The sequence below is a fragment of the Triticum dicoccoides genome, chromosome 2B (genome assembly GCF_002162155.2).
Source record: "Triticum dicoccoides isolate Atlit2015 ecotype Zavitan chromosome 2B, WEW_v2.0, whole genome shotgun sequence".
NCBI classification, from domain to species: Eukaryota; Viridiplantae; Streptophyta; class Magnoliopsida; order Poales; family Poaceae; genus Triticum; species Triticum dicoccoides.
In genome coordinates, this window is record NC_041383.1 from 709,709,260 (window position 1) to 709,720,218 (window position 10,959).

Below are 10,959 nucleotides of genomic sequence, written 5' to 3' on the forward strand. Positions count from 1 at the left end.
CCGGCCAAGCTGCGACTGACGATGTTGGATGCGCACACGGACGCGGAGGTGGATGCGCACGCACACGTCGTGGACGCGGAACTAAATGCAGAAGCCGGTCATGTTACGGTGAATGACAACATGGAGATGCACGCAGAGGCAGAGGTGGACGCGCACGCGGCGGATGAAGACACAGAGGTGTACGCAAAGGACGACGACATGAACATCGACCCCACATAGTGAGGCCCGACAAAGACCTGAGTAAGTGTGGTTTGCTACATGATGATCATAGACTTTGCATGGTTAAAGATGATCTTTAAATTTTATCCGTACATTTTTTTTTTCAAAGTTTGCGTTATTACTCTTATTTTGCATGTACAGATCGGGCTAACAAGAGAAAAAGAGGTTGGTACAATGTTGACGGCTAGAGCTGTATATACACGACGATGATATGTTTAGAAAAGGTCGCACGGGTGTCACGTGAATGCCTAAACAATGTAAAAAGGTTTGCTGTTCGACTCTCCATGGGTACATATTTTTATTTTCCACTTTTTTTCATCCACACACATGAGTCCCCGCATAGATAGAGAGAGAAAACAAGCTGGGAAGGTGCCATGTGGATTGTTTGACCAGTCAAATAGATGGAATACGAAGCTATACAATCTAACAATGACTGTATAATCACCTCAATACGTATATAGTGACCGTAATAACCGTATTCTGAAACACAGTGACCAAAGTAAGCGTACGCTACAAGTTCAATGACCATCAGTACATTTTACTCTTCTTTTCGAGTACACACCATTTTTCTGAAACTTTTGGCAGACGAACACTAGCCGAAAGAACGCATTCGTGTAGCCCAATGCCTGACAAACCGGCCCCACTTCCAGCGATGGGCTACATGCCTCATGCCTGAACATCTTCCACCTCCGCACCCAACTAAGGCCAAGGCGACCGAGCAGTCCACCTCCGCCGCCGTCGCCGGCGAATTTGACCCCGCCGTGCCATGGTACGCGCGGGTGTGCACCCTGACGCTCCTCCGACGGCACCGGGAGGCCCTTGCGGTCCTACGCCATGCCGACCCTTCGCCGCCGCCGCACGCCATGGCGCTGCCATCCGCGGTCATCTGCTGCGCGGCGCTCTCCCTCCCCTCCGGCGTCGCGCAGATACACGCGCTCGCTGCCAAGCGCGGCCTCCTCCCAGCCTCCGACGCGTACCTCCTCACCGCGCTGCTCTCTTCCTACTCACGCCTCGGCCTCCTCCGCTGCGCGCGGCAGCTGCTCGACGAAATGCCCCCTGCGTCCACGCCTCCCGCCACTGTCCTCGCCGCCTTCAACTCTGTCATCTCCGGATGCGCGCTCCACGCACTCACCCCCGCCTGCTTCGCCATCTTCCACCGTATGCGCGTGCACATGGCCGGCGTCCGCTTCAACGCAGTCACGCTCCTGGCGTTACTCCCGACTGCTCCTACCACCGTCGTGCCGCAGCTTCATGCCCTCGCGGCTCGATCAGGACTCGCCTCCGGGACTACCGTGGCCAACTGCCTCATATCTGTGTACGGCCGCCGCAACGCCGCTCTTGCTCGGCAGGTTTTTGACGAGATGCCGCTGGCCTCCCGTGATCTCGTCTCGTGGACCGCCGTGCTCTCGGCCCACGCACAGAATGGTCTTGCTGTGGACGCCCTCGATCTCTACCGCCGCATGCGTGGCCACGGTGTGGAACCAGATGCTCTGACGCTGGTGGGCGTGCTCTCCTCCTGCGCACACCTTGCCGCCCGTAGTGTTGGCCTGGGCGTGGATCACTACGTGCGGGAGAGACTACCGGGGTTTCGTGCCAATGTGCAGCTCTGCAGTGCGCTTATCAACTTCCATGCACGCTGCGGCAGCTTGCCCCAGGCGCAGCAGCTGTTCGACGAAATGCCCAAGAAGAGCATCATGTCGTGGACGGCGCTGATCACCGGGTATGGCATGCATGGACATGGTGACATGGCCATTAATCTCTTCCAAAGGATGGTGTCGGAAGGCATACGGCCAGATAATGTCGCAATGGTCGCTCTCTTGTCGGTGTGCAGCCACGCCGGGAAGTATGAAGAGGGGTGCAAGTACTTCTTTGCAATGGAGAGCACCTACAGGCTGCGGCCTACACTGGAGCACTACGCCTGCATGGTGGACCTCCTTGGACGGGCGGGCCGTCTCGAGGAGGCACGAGAGCTCATCTCATCGATGCCCATGCCAGCCGATGGTTCTGTGTGGGGTGCCCTTCTTGGGGCGTGCAAGATACATAAAAATGTGGAGACAGGGGAGGAGGCTTTCAAGCATGTTATTATGCTCGAACCGAGCAATGTGGGCTACTACGTGCTCATGGCTAACATGTACACTGACAGTGGACAACAGGATGGTGTCGCGAGGGTGCGGGCGATGATGAGGGAGCGTGGGCTGAAGAAGGAGCCCGGTGTAGCTACCTCGAACACAAGGAGAGAGTTCACCTGTTAATGGACGACGACCACTCGCATCCACGGGCGAAGAGAATTTACGAGCTTGTGATTGAACTTGAGCAGATAGTCAAGGAGAAGATGAATGGCACAGCAGGAATGGGGGAAAACAGAGTGCTTGACAAGAAGGTAGCTGTACCGTTGGTCGGCACTCACAGTGAGAAGCTCGTCGTACCATTCTCTATGCTGAACACAGTGGATGTTGAGATTGTGGTGATGAAGAGCCTGAGGGTGTGTGTGGGGACGGCCACTCGTTTCTGAAGATGGTCTCTGCAATTGCCAATCGGGTGTTTCTCTTCAGGTATTCGAGCTGCTTTCCTCGCTTTGAGGGTGGAGCATGCTCCTGCCAAGAATACTGGTGAATAATTGGATTGAGTCCGCATTGTGAAGGAAGGCATTAGCTCATTAGCTGGTTGCACCAGAAACCAAAAGGCATTAGTTACAGCTAGTAAGGTAGCTTTTGCTCCAAATCATCTGTACGACATGAAACACACTTGGTTGCTGAAAGTTACAACACTAATAATATCATGTAGTACTACTTAGCTGCTAGTATGGGAGCATTAGAGGCTGGACAAATAACAGCAGAGACAGCCAGTACCATCATACTGTGATGCTCAACTATGTCAAGATTGGGTACTATGTGTTGAGCAGAACCCGAGGTTCAGATCTGCCGACCCTTGTCCTAATGCTGGCTAGCGAGTCTGACCAAACTGCAAGTTTCCCTACAGGCTGGTCTTGTAATCCTGAGTGGATGCTGAATGTTCCATGCATGTGGTTCAATGGTTGATAACTAATTGTCGAGGATCCCCATTTCAGAGGCGTGACAAGTGCAGATTTTTAGCCAAAGGTGGTTCAGACTTCAGAGTACAGCAGAACCACTCGTGTTCTGCAATATGTTGGTATCGTTCAGTTCCGCGGTGTAGCTTAACGGGTTTTTGATGAAAAAGAAGATAAACTGCAATTGCATACAGATGTTATAGAAGTGGCAGAAAGTTTCATTGAAATGTTGAACTAAATGTGGGCTGATACTAGTTGATAGTGAATATATGTCGTGCTGCAAACAAGAAGATAAAGATAAAAGGCAGTCTTTGTCATTGCAAGTGCAACCGTTATGTAAGAACATTTTCTGCCATGTTAATGTACTGATGATTGCCAGGATCAGAAAGACTAGAAATGCAGCTTCACGAGCTACATCCCGTTTGGTCTTTGTTTTGATAAGGAGCAAAATTTATATATACACTATCCCGCTGTTGGTTGGTGGTTGAGCTCAATTTGAATTGGGCTTGGGTGCAAAAGGACAGGTCAGTGAGTAGGGAGTGTTGCAGCTGCTCACCTGTTAGGTTACATGCAGATCCACTCCGTTGATGTATATCACCATTGACAGTGTGATGTCCGTTTCTGTCAAACCTATTTTTTTTCTCTCTAGAACTTGTCAACCTGCGTTATTGCTTGCCATCGGAGCAGGGACATGCACGCGCCAGAACCGGCCCTAGGAGCATCTTCAACTGGACCCAATGATGACGTCCAAGGACTCGGATGTGAGCGCGTGTCCGAGTCCTTGGATGTCAGGCAGGGGCGAATGCACGTACAAGCTTGTGGGGCATTCGCCCCCACTCCCTTTTTCAGCTTATGTGTACCAGGCCAGAATATACAGAGCTGCCCCCACTCAGCCCAAGCTATTTGCCCCCACTTCCCTTTTTTTCCCCTGCTGTATGTTGAAAGCCCGTCTATGAAAATTACACAGGGTTATAAGCCCAGGAGCCCATCCTCGATTTGCTAGAAACGTACGAGGTCTTTCGGAGTTTCAGATGTGTTCGTCGCCTGTGCTCGCGTGACGCCTTTACAAGCCGTAACCGCCGCGCCGCCGCCTGTGGCTCTAGGCTGCACATACACCTCGCCCCTTTGGCGATCAGCCTCGATCTGCACTGCGCACGCCCGCCAGCCGGCCCGCCATGCGCCATCCCCAAGGTAGAAGCCGTACTAATCAATCATTCAATCAAGGTAAGCCCAAGGTTTAGCTCTCTTCTTTTCTTTCTAATTTCCCCATTATTATTTTATTCTGATTTCCATGTCAAAAAGGTAGTGAATTGTATCAAATATCCATATGTATAAATTATAATGTACAAATTGGTAATTAGGTTGATTGAATCTAGGTTCCCGTGATAATTCCATATGGATAAGTTTGAACACATGGGAGTAAAATAAAATCTATAGTAATGTTCTTCCTTCACGGTCTCAATTTATTTAACCTTAAACTATTCGGCATTGACAGGAAAGCTAATGGAGAGGTGTTTATCTGTCAATGTTTATATGCTCTCTATATTCAAACATATTTCTTCTTCATGCGGCTTGAAGGCTAGAAATGAGGGGCATACCAACAAAAAGGAAAGACATATTCAAGTTATTGTGCCTCAAGTGGTTAGTTTACTCTTACTTTGGCAATGAACTTATCATAATTAATTAATTATGTGTGTGATAACATTATCTTATAAGAAAGTATGTGATTTTGCTTCTTACACATTAAATGCATGGTTGTGTGGTTTTTTTTAATTATTTAGCCATTAGTTCGATATATATTTCGGGAAAAATTACATATACATCTTTGCCCCCTCTTGGTTTTCATCCTGGCTCCGCCCCTGATGTCAGGGAACTAGCGGTTGAAGGCAGCGTAGGAGTTGGAACTAGCAGTTGAAGGCAGCGTAGGAGTTGGACCGTGCTGCACCGCGAAGAACAGGGCGTGGGGGAAGCCCATGCCCACATCCTCGTGAAGCAACAAACTTGGGCCGCCCGTGCCCTCGCCGGCATGCCTCCAGAATCGGACGAGATGTTTGTTGTCTTTGTTGTAGTATATGACGCCGTTGTTGAACTTTTGTTGTCCTATGTCATCCGATGTTTGAACTATGTCCTATGTATGCTATCTACATATATGTTGATCGATGTTCCATAACTTTGTATGGATTTGAGGGTTCGTAAATGAGGAGCATTGTTACCCGAGCGGACAAATGGGGGTTGACGCGGGATTCCCTATCCGCCGCATTTTGCGGCAAAATGCCGACCTGCCGCACACCCCTTGACCGTTCGTGGGCCGGCCCGTGTCGGATGCATCATACAGATGAAAATCGCTACAGAATTCCCTATCCGCCGCATTTTGCGGCAAAATGCCGACCTGCCGCACACCCCTTGACCGTTCATGGGCCGGCCCATGTCGGATGCATCATATAGATGAAAATTGCTAAAAAAAGTGAAGAGAGGGAGGATTTGGACCTCAAACCTCCCACTTCTAGAGATTTGAGTATAACCACTCGACCATAACAACACTAGTGTTCTATAAGTGCAAAGAGGTCTGCTATTATATGTTTCTTTCTTTCACGTTTTTTGTTTTCCTGTTTCTTTCTTTCTTTTATTTTTGTTTTAGAAATATCGCAACTTCAAAAAAGTTCAATATATTTCATACTTTATTCGGCTTTTTATAAAACATGTTTGATTTTTTTGTTCAGATTTCAAATAACATTCCGTGCTTTTCAAAAAATGTACAAAATTTGTTCATGTTTCAAAATGTGTCCGGTGTTTCAAAATTTGTTCATGATTTTCAGAAAATGTTCGTGTTTTCAAATTTGTTCAGATTTTCAAAAAGTTTTGGAATTTCACATTTGTTCCCTTTTTCAAAATTTGCTCGTGATTTTCAAAAAATGTTCGTGTTTTCAAATTTGTTCAAATTTTCAAAATAGTTTTGGAATTTCACATTTGTTCCCAATTTTCGAAAATTGTTCGTGTTTTTCAAAAAAATATTCGCATTTTCAAAAAATGTTCACGTTTCAAAATTTGGATAGACATTTTAAAAATGTTCAAGAATTTTGAAAAATGTTTGTGGTTATAAACTTGTGTTCATACTTTCACGAAATTTTCCATTTTTAATTTTTTTGTTCACCAGTTCAAAAAATGTTCCCTGTTTGAATTTTTCTTCAGAATATCACGAAATGTTCCATTTTTCAATTTTTTGTTCACAAATTCAAAAAATGTTCGTGGTTTCAAATTTGTTTGGAATTTCATAATTTGTTCACAAATTCAAAAAATGTTCACGGTTACAAATTTCTTTAGAATTTCAAAATTTGTTCACACGGTTTCAAATTTGTTCGGAATTTCATAATTTGTTCACAAATTCAAAAAATTGTTCACGTTATCACAAAAACAATTTCTGTCTTTTCAATTTTTTTGTTCACATATTCGAAAAACTTTCTTGTCTCTATTTTTTCATGAATTCAAAAAATGTGCGCACTTTTTTAAAGAGACACATTCGAAGAAACTATACTTTAAAACAAATCAATACAACAAGTAATTTTGGGTTCACTACAGCAATCGTTTCCTGTTCGCTACAGTGCACAAGTCAGGTTTAGTTCTTTAAGAGATGCGCTGCACTTTAACCAACTGTGCTGGTCTAGTCTGTTGGCGATGTGTCCGCGGTCGCTAGCACTTGTTCGCAAGTTCGAATCCTCGTTGCGCCTGACTTCTCTTTTTGCCATTTTTCGTCCCGCGGTGAAGCTTCATGGGCCGGCCCAGTCGAGCTGCCCCTGTGCGTCTGGCCACCAATTTGACGCAAAGAGCCTCCAATAGGAGCTCTCTTGAGCCGCTCCTATCCACCGATGCGTCCTCAGTTTGCGTCCAATAGGAGCTCTCTTGAGCCGCTCCTATCCACCGATGCGTCCTCAGACATACATGGGGTCAAATTAAGTAAGTCTGGTTGGAGATGCTCTAAGCTAGCGTGATAAGGCCCCTGGGCGGGGGCATAATTATCTATAAGAGCCCAATCTATATATGCAGCAGAATATGTTGTGTCTGACTATATGTCTCAATAATGTAATGAGTTATATATATATATATATATATATATATATATATATATATATATATATATATATATAATTCCTAGTTATGATGTATGAATTACACAATTAATCCATTAATGCTCAATTATTGAGGGTTCGGGCAAGTTGGAGAAAGGCCAAATTTTTGGTATTGCTAAAGTTGTTATAGAGTTTTTTTTGCGGAATAAAGCTGTTATAGAGTTAGGCATGACACACTCTTCATTAGCCATAATCAGTTTAAATTTTAGATAAACAATATCCTTCCTACTTATAAAATTCGACTTGGTGGTCATTTGTTCATTTCCTTCTCAACATTTCTCTTTTAAACCATGCCAAGTGGTCACTACTGGAATCAGCTTCTTTGCCGTCCGTCATGGCAGACGACAAAGGCACAGATCCCGGATGGCAAACTCCTTTGCCGTCAGCCAGTGGACGACAAACTGTCCGTCTGAACACGTGCCAGCAAAGGCCTTCTTTGTCATCCGCTTCTTAGAAACGGACGGCAAAGGATTGTGCCATCCGCCATCCGAGGCAAGCAGACGACAAAGAGAACGGACGACAGTGGGGTAGGGTGAGAGCCGTTAGGGGGTTAACGGCGCTCTTTGCCGTCCGCTGACAGACGGCAAAAAGCTCAGCTAGGCCATCACTGGGAAGCTGCCACGTGGCCAGCTATCCCGTCTGCCAGCGAACGGCAAAGTGACCAAATAGGCAGCCAGTGTTCCCAGTTTATACAGGTGGCTGCCACGTGTCCTCTATGCCATCCGCTAGCAGACGGCAAAGAAGCTATATATCCCCTGTTTTTATTTATATCTTTTTAATTTCATAGGAATTCACACACAGATATACATTTTTTTTCACAGGCACAACAGACATATGATGTATCCAACACATAGCTCCACCCATGACAACATACATACATAAGAAACACAGTTCCATCCATACATATTACAGTAATATCACAATGTTCATCCAACACATTGTTCCATGCATCCATATAACAAGTTCCACATTTTTCATCGATACAAACGAAAAGAAGAACAAGGAGACAAGCAATCCATCCATGCAAGCTTCCATATAGTGAATTAAATCTGCAAAATGGAAAACAAGAAAGTTAGAAGAAGAAGACTAGAATCAGAAGAAGAAGAAGAAAATGAAGAAGAAGAAGAGGAAGAAGGAGAAGTTAGCATACTTAGGTAAAATGGAGCTAACCTAGCTAATTATGCCATTTTTGAGTGAACTAACCTAGGTAACTAAGCATATTAGAGCTAACTTAGAGCTAACTTCATTTTGGAGAAGAAGAAGAAAACTAGAAGAAGAAGAAGAAGAAGACTTTCTTCTTCTTCTTCCTATTCCTTGATTTTCTTCATCTTATTATGTCATTTGTGGACTAAATAGGCTAAATTATGTCATAAATGGACTAAATAGGCTAAATAAGAAGAAAAATGCCATTTTTGAGCTTAAGTAGCTAATTATGCCATTTTTGACCTAACTAAGCTTATTGTGTCATTTTAGAGGACAACAAGCTAAGTATATGACATTTATGAGGTTAGCAAGGTTATTATGCAAACCTAGGAAACTAAGCATATTAGAGATAACTAAGCATATTAGAGCTAACTTATGTCATTTCGGAGGAAACAAAGCTAAGTATATATAGATCATTTTGGAGATCTGACATACCTGACATAGTTCACTCCTCCTTCCTCTTCTCCTTCTCCTTCCTCATCCTGATGCACCAAGAGCGGCGAGGCGGTGGAGGTAGTGGGATATAGTCTTCTACCACAATTGGCATGGTCATGTCACCTGGATGTGGGATCACCGGTGCCACCACCATTACGAGCTCATTGTTAGGCACCACCACCATCGCGAAGCCATCTTCAGGCAGCACCATCGCTAGGTCATCCTCAGCCACCACCATCTGTTGCCCATCGTCAGCCTGCACCTCCTCATCCCCACTATGCTCCTCTTCTTCCCCACTCCATTTCGGATCATCCTCGCTGCTACTTTTGCTGCAGCCCATTGCCTGACCAAATGCAATAATGACCGTTAACAATCGATGTGAGACAAAGCCAAATGTAGAGTAAGAAGAGGCAGAACATACTGGCATCATCGTCGTCCTGGTAGCGCATGCGACACATAGTCGTGTTGAACACCTTCACGGTGACATGGCGTCGCCGTCGTACCTGAAGAGAAGGAAGTACCCGTGCCACAGGTCGTAGGCATGGTAGAACTGCTCCCAGCCACAACACAGGTACATGTGGCCGTACCTGATCACCAACTCCACGTCCCAATGCCTGTGAAGCCCGCTGCCGGCCTGTCGTAGCTTCACATTCTTTAGCCGATGGCCGTCCAGCATCTTCATAAAAGTGTCAGGCAGCCTCTATAGTGTGGGTCAAGGAGTGATGTAGCAAATATCAGAGTTATCATAAAGAGATGGGTGAAGGGGAGATCTCTCCTTTTATATACCTGCCTCCTGGAGGAATTCTCAAGTATGATAGTGAAGGACTCAAAAGCATCCAACTCGTACTCCAGTGTGGCAGAGCGCAACCTGCGGTGGCGGCCTCCCCCCCATCTCTGATAAGCAGCAGAAGAGACCAATTAGTAATGCTCATGTTTCAAATTGATCATAGACAAATTGATGATAGGTACATTAGCAGTAATATTATGGTCATCACCAATAAATCATTAGAGGATAAATGCATTAATATTGACCAAGAATTATAAAGTTCCAAATTGTGCATATTTACTTGAATGTTCCACAAAATGGCAACCTTTGCATGTGCATAATTCTAAATTGTACTGAATGGCAGCTGTTGCCCCTAACTGAACTAAACCGAATTGCAAAATCTTGCCCAGAACTGAACTTGAAGACAACTAAATGGTAACTATTGCCTACAACTGAACTGGCCTTGAGAGAAGATGGCAAAATAGATTAATTTGTGAGCATGTCATTGCAAGAAGGTGCTGGTGGCGAAGCAGATCAACTAAACTAAACTGAACTACGGCCCAGAACTAAACACTTGAGCAGAAATCAACAATAGAAAGTGGCAAATTATTTCGTTTGCTTGCTTCTTCAGACTCTCACTAAAATTAGGCATGGGATTTCACTAAAACAAAAAGTGTATCACCATAACCCAGTAAAATTATCATCTGGGACTAGTCTCTGTAGTTTAAACAAGGAAGCAAGATCTTTCTTTCAAATTATCATCATAGTTGTAAACTAACTATATGATCAAGATTACCATGCTACAATGATCACAGTACGCAAAACACAAGTGATTCGCACTCAATATTCTGTAACAATCCCAGCTCACACAATATAAAACCTGAATTTAATAGCTAGTCACTTTGTCCTTATTCACTTAATAGAATCTGAATTCAAACTTTGATGTTTCTGCCTAACTGATACTAAAAACACTAGTACAACTCCATTCCAAAGCATCTTCTACACCACATATGAACCACCGACAAACCTAAACCACCAGCAAATTCGCACCAAGAATAGGAACAAATCATGCTGGAAAGAAATGGAGGAAGGGGGAATTTTTCGCTGTACCTTGCTTCGACATCTTGGAAGAGGGCGCTGTACCCGGCGGCGGCGGCGGAGGGGGAAGGACGATGCTGGGGTGG

At 45.1% G+C, this 10,959-nt stretch overlaps 1 pseudogene; it reads left to right on the plus strand.

The window, feature by feature from the left end:
- Positions 1–886: 886 nt before the first annotated feature.
- On the plus strand, positions 887–3,635 carry LOC119365776 (annotated as a pseudogene).
- Positions 3,636–10,959: the final 7,324 nt, after the last annotated feature.